Here is a 6,420-nt window from a genome sequence, read left to right as displayed (position 1 = left end):
CGGGATCCTACTGTGTTGCGTGTGGTGTGTGTGTGTGTGTGTGTGTGCTTTCTTGTGAGAGAGCAGGATGTTTCAGGTGGAGGAGTGAAGGGCGTTATGCCTGTTTGAGCTATGGGTCTATATGGAGCTGGGTTTGGAAGCATACACTCGCTGGCTCTACACAGCCGTCTCTCACTCCTCTGCCCTTCTCCTCTGCGATCTCTCGACACAAGCCTGTCTGTGTGTCTGTGGATGTCAGCATGTGCGTGGCATGTCTCTGTCTGTGTTTGTCTGTCTATGTGGATGTGAAGGTGTGTGTGTGTGTGTGTGTGTGTGTGTGTGTGTGTGTGTGTGTGTGTGTGTGTGTGTGTGTGTGTGTGTGTGGAATGGTGTGGATGGCTGGATCGTGCAGCTGTGTGTGACACATCCTTTTATGTGAGATATTACAGTGCATTCAGAAAGTATTCAGACCCCTTCACTTTTTCCACATTTTATTACGTTACAGCATTATTTTTCCTCATCAATCTACACATAATACCCTATGATGATGAAGCAAAAACACGTTTTTAGAAATGGCATATTTGTTAAAATAGAAAACTGAAATATCACATTTACATAAGTATTCAGACCCTTTACTCAGTACTTTGTTGAAGCACCTTTGCTAGCGATCGAGTCTTATTGGGTATTGGGTACAAGCTTGGCACACCTGTATTTGGGGAGTTTCTCCCATTCTTCTCTGCAGATCCTCTCAAGCTCTGTCAGGTTGGATAGGGAGCCTCGCTGCACAACTATTTTCATGTTCAAGTCTGGGCTCTGGCTGGGCCACTCACTCAAGGACATTCAGAGAGAGGTCAGGTCCTGGGCGCTCTGGAGCAGGTTTTCATCAAGGATTTCTCTGTATTTTGCCCCACATCCCCACAGCATGATGCTGCCACCACCATGCTTCACCGTAGGAATGGTGCCAGGTTTCCTCCACACGTGACACTTGGCATTCAGTCCAAAGAGTTCAATCTTGGTGTCATTAGACCAGAGAATCTTGTTTCTCATAGTCTGAGAGTCTTTAGGTGCCTTTTGGCAAACTCCAAGTGGGCTGTCATGCCTTTTACTGAGGAGTGGCTTCCATCTGGCCTCTCTACCATAAAGGCCTGATTGTTGGAGTGCTGCAGAGATGGTTTTCCTTCTGGAAGTTTTTCCCATCTCCCAGAGAAACTCTGGAGCTCTGTCAAAGTGACCATCGGGTTCTTGGTCACCTTCCTGACCAAGGACCTTCTCCCCCAGTTTCTCAGTTTGACCGGGCGGCCAGCTCTAGGAAGAGTCTTGGCGACCTTAAATGCTGCAGAAATGTTTTGGTACCCTTCCCCAGCTCTGTGCCTCTACATCTAATCCTGTCTTGGAGCTCTACAGACAATTCCTATGACTTCATTGCTTGGTTTTTGCTCTGACATGCACAATCAACTGTGGGACCTTATATAGACAGATGTGTGCCTTTCCAAATCATGTCCAATCAATTTAATTTACCACAGATGGACTCCAATCAAGTTGTAGAAACATCTCAAGAAGCAGCAATGGAAACAGGGTATTAAAGGGTCTGAATACTTATGTAAATAAGGGTTTTTGCTTTGTTATTATCGGGTACTGTGTGTAGATTGAGGATTCTTAAAAAAAAAAAAATTATGTAATCCATTTTAGAATAAGGCTGTAACATAACGAAATGTGGAAAAGGCGAAGGGGTCTGAATACTTTCAGAATGCACTGTATGTATAGAAAGCATAAGGACTCCATAGGGACCATATAGGGGGGTTTGTGACCCACAGCGAGACAGGCCTTGAAGGGTTTGATTTTGCATTGACTTACAGCTGTGAAGAAAGACCCTTGCTGATGTCATGTGTTGTTAGATGGCAATGTAATAGAACATCAAATGTTTAAGAACCCTAAGGGCTGTAATTTGCAATGGTTTCTCACGCCCAAATAGGTTCACTATTTCAAGCCCCAGAAACATATTGTGCTCATGCATATGTCTTAGTCCAAGTGGGTGACTGCAATGTGGAAGTGGATGTGTTTCAATCACCTTGACATCTGTCGTCTTAAACCTTCCTTATAGTCTAATGCAGTGGTAGTCACTAATTCTGGCCAGCGAGCCTCATTGGCAGAGTTCAGAACACTGAGAGAGCCACCACCTTACCACTTTAACTGCAAATTGACACGACATACCTCGATTACGTTGTTTTGTCTGCTCATGCAATGCTTTCAATAGAAGTCAACTCCAAATATAGCACATAAAACAAATAGGGTTGTGTACACGCCCCAATTGAAGAGCATGCTTAATAGTCTGATGAGTGGAAGTGTGCCTGCTGCTCCTGGACTCGCCTCATAAAACAATGATGTGTTATAAACAACCCTATCTAAGCGTAACGTACTTAATAGTCTGATGAGTGGAAGTGTGCCTGCTGCTCCGTGACTCTCCGTATGCAATACTTGTACATTGACATGGCAGTCTGGGAATGCAATGGTCAGCCTGTTCCTGTGTTTCATTTTCAAAATGTCATTTTTTTTAAACGTTGACTCACAAGTCATAAAATAGGACATGACCTTTTGCATGCACTGCTTCAGAGCTGGGTACTCTGTGACAGGGACCATGTACCATTAGTGGGAAAGACCCGTTCTCAGCTCGGCTATCAGGGTGTCATTTGCCTCCAGTTCAATAACCTCACATTCAACTGCAGCCGTGTCTTTTTCTTTTTGGCTAGCTTGTCCCTCCTCATTTGTGTGTGCAGGTCCACTAGCTTCTTCACCATCACCCTTCTCGTTTTCCTGTTCCGTTCTAGTGGCAGGTTGCTCATTTCTGTTGCCTTTTTTGATCGTGCTTGACTACTACATACCGGTCTGTTTTACATGTTCATTGCCAGGTAGTTCGATGTGGCCAAAGATGGTGATAAACACTCGCTTTGATGCGCCCCAAAACATGTGCATTCGAGTGGGTTACACTCCTGCAACAGTTTACTCAACCTCACCTTGATGCAAAGCTCAGTATCTATCATATACTGCCACCTATTGGATGAGCGTAGTGCAGTTTACGTGAAATTTGACTGCTATGAATCTATTTGAGATTGTGCTGTATTTGGTAGTCTCACATGTACAATTGTAATATTATGCGAGCCGCCAATTAAGGCTCTGAGACACGCAATGACTATGACCGCTCTAATACCTCAAAGGGGCCAGTGCTCAGCTACACACCGACATGAAAAAATACTTTAGTATGCTATGGTATAGATACTATAGTATTCACTGTAGTGTTTTTTTTTTTGCCGACTAAAGTTACTGTAGTGTTGCGGACATGATTGTATTGTAGTGACTGTAATGACTGTATTACACTGTAGTATTTGCAGATTGCTATAGTATAAATACGGCAGTAAACAAAGTGAGTATATACTGTACTATAGTATTTACTGTGGTGTTTTTACTTTATTATCTTTGACATAGCAATGATCCCTCGACCATGTTGTAGTACTTACTATATTTTGTATTTTGCTTCCTCCGTGAGGAAACCTACTGGACAAACCACAGAAACCGTATGCTCCATAACCTGTAGGTATGAATGAGGTCTGAACAGATAGTTCAGTGCATCTGCTCTTTTCTATAACCTATAACAATGTAAGGTCTATACTTGGCATGTAGGTGTCTCACTCTGGGTGGTACAAATTGGGATATGAGAAGGGGAATGGACAGGGTATATGTACTGTAGTGTTTTAGCAGACTGTTGTGTTTTTGTGAACATTCATTACTGTAGTATTTACTGTCGTGTTTTTGCAGTCTGTAGTATACTTTAGTATTTACTATAGCATTCTACAGTATACTACAAAATAATATAGTAAGTACTGCTCATGATCGAGGGATACTACAGTGTGTAGTATAGTATTCTACAGTGTACTACTACAGTTTACTATAGAGCTCTATAGTAAGTACTGTAGTATTCTATAGTAAACTGCAGCATTTTTTCACGTGGACAGTCACATGCTGAAATAGACACGGGGAGACACCCAATCTCTCTCATATGGCTCTGTAAACAATGATACCTTACATCATGCGCATTCTACCAATTGGCTTAGGGTGGTTTGAATAGGATCCAGCAGGATTGGGCCTGTATCAGATTTGCTGTTGTGGAATAAACAAAGCCTTTCAGTCAATGAAACTGGATGTGGATATTCAATACGCTTTCGTATTGTGTTGTAGTGATGGCATGGCTATATTTCAGACAAAGAGAGATGCTGTCTATTGAAGGTATGAGAAACCTTCCGGGAGCCGACCGGTGAACTCAGTTGCATCCTCTGACCATTCTCCCTGCATTCAGACAAAGGCAGCTGTGTTTGGGTCAGTGTGGCTCTGTGGGGTTCTGCGGCCATTACGTGTCAACCAGGAGCACAGCGCCTCTCCACCTCTCCCACCCTGCACTCTAACAAGCTGCTATGTTAATGTTTAATGTGCAACTGAGGTACCTAGGTTCCCCCACTGAGAGAGACTGCATTAGAGAGAGAGAGAGAGAGAGCGAGCAAGAAAGAGGGGGGAAAGCATTATAGCACCTGTACATAGAGTGCATTACACCACTTACAGAGATGGGGTCAGAGACACTCCTGGAGACGTTCTAAAATGTCAGTAGACATTCTGTAACATCAAATAGAGCCACTGCACACCAGAGGTATAAGGTTCGGCACACAGCCCCTGGCTATGTCTCAGTTTAAATGTCACAACTAATATTCATTCTACAAAATCCATGCCACCATGACCTGGTATTGTGTTGTTTCCTTCCTCTGCACTTTGTCTCTAGCCATTTTCACAACCACATTGTTATAATGGACAGCCGCGTCCAAAATGGAACCCTATTGCCTATACAGCCAAATGGGCCCTGGTCAAAAGTAATGCACTATATATGGAAATGGTTCCATTTGGAAGGCAGACTTAATCTCTAACAGAGGGTTGTTATGGGAAGTGGCAGGTGGTGTTGTGGTGGTGTTGTTGTGGTGGTGTGTTGCCCCCGGCTGCCCTCACTGCGTTGTGTTGTGGGAGTGTTGACTGAGTACTCAACTCTAACATTACTCTCGTGAGGGTTCTGTTACAGAGCCCCTGAAGGCTGCAGAGAGACAGAGAAAGGCAGAAAGAGAGATACCTCATTATTTGAAACCTACTTGTGCCTGGGTGGGGGTGTTCACATACAGTCCAGTCCTCTTTAAAGTGAACTCTGGGGTAAAAATGTAGAAAAAAAGCGACAGAACTCTGTTCTTTGTATTCACACTCCCTTGCCTTTGAATGAGGACTCAACTCTTTTACCAGTTCACGTCACCTATTTTGTGGTCCGAGTCCTCTTTGCATTCACCAAAATCATTTTCCAACATTCACTCATTGCACTCTGAGTGCAGGACAAGCCATTCCATCAGAACATGTTATCAGACAGATACCTACATACAAGTTGGAAGCAAATAGATTGTGTTTAGTTCAAATATGAGTCATAATAATTGTAATCAGAAGATACCATTAAAGATGTAAATATTATTGGCAACAGAATAAATAGCAGAAGAATAAGTGCATTATAAATAATGCTGTAATGGAAAATTGTACACCCAATGTAGGCTACTGATTTTGTACCCTATGTTGTGATTTTCACCAAATATACTGAACAACAATATAAATGCAATATGTAAAATGTTGGTCCCATGTTTCATGAGCTGAAATAAAAGATCCCAGAAATGTTCCATACACACAAAAGCTTATTTCTCTCTCATTTTGTGCACAAATGTGTTTACATCCCTGTTAGTGAGCATTTCTCCTTTGCTGAAATAATCTATCAAATGTATTTATAAAGCCCTTCTTACATCAGCTGATGTCACAAAGTGCTGTACAGAAACCCAGCCTAAAACCCCAAACAGCAAGCAATGCAGGTGTAGAAGCACGGTGGCTAGAGAGGAACCAGGGTATGAGGGGTGGCCATTCCTCTTCTGGCAGTTCCGGGTGGAGATTATAACAGAACACGGCCAAGATGTTCAAATGTTCATAGATGACCAGCAAGGTCAAATAATAATCACAGTGGTTGTCGAGGGTGCAACAGGTCAGCACCTCAGGAGTAAATGTCAGTTGGCTTTTCATAGCCGATCATTCAGTATCTCTACCGCTCCTGCTGTCCTGCTGTGACAGGTAGCACGTCTGGTGAACATGTCAGGGTTCCATAGCCGCAGGCAGAACAGTTGAAACTGGAGCAGCAGCACAGCCAGGTGGACTGGGGACAGCAAGGTAGTCCTGAGGCATGGTCCTAGGGCTCAGGTCCTCCTAGAGAGAGAAAGAAAGAAAGAATGAGAGAAAGAGAAAAAGAAAGAGAGAAAGAGAGAGAATTAGAGAAAGCATGCATAAATTCACACAGGACACCGGATAAGACAGGAGAAATACTCCAGATAT

The 6,420-nt window shown here is 43.2% G+C and overlaps 1 protein-coding gene across 1 annotated transcript in view; it reads left to right on the top strand.

Moving 5' to 3' along the window:
• The window catches only part of pde4ba (phosphodiesterase 4B, cAMP-specific a), a 166,715-nt gene that overhangs the window by 803 nt on the left and 159,492 nt on the right, over positions 1-6,420 (top strand). The gene's annotated exons all lie outside the window — the stretch shown is intronic.

The sequence above is a fragment of the Oncorhynchus kisutch genome, linkage group LG10 (genome assembly GCF_002021735.2).
Source record: "Oncorhynchus kisutch isolate 150728-3 linkage group LG10, Okis_V2, whole genome shotgun sequence".
NCBI classification, from domain to species: domain Eukaryota; kingdom Metazoa; phylum Chordata; class Actinopteri; order Salmoniformes; family Salmonidae; genus Oncorhynchus; species Oncorhynchus kisutch.
This window is presented reverse-complemented; position numbering and strand designations above follow the sequence as displayed.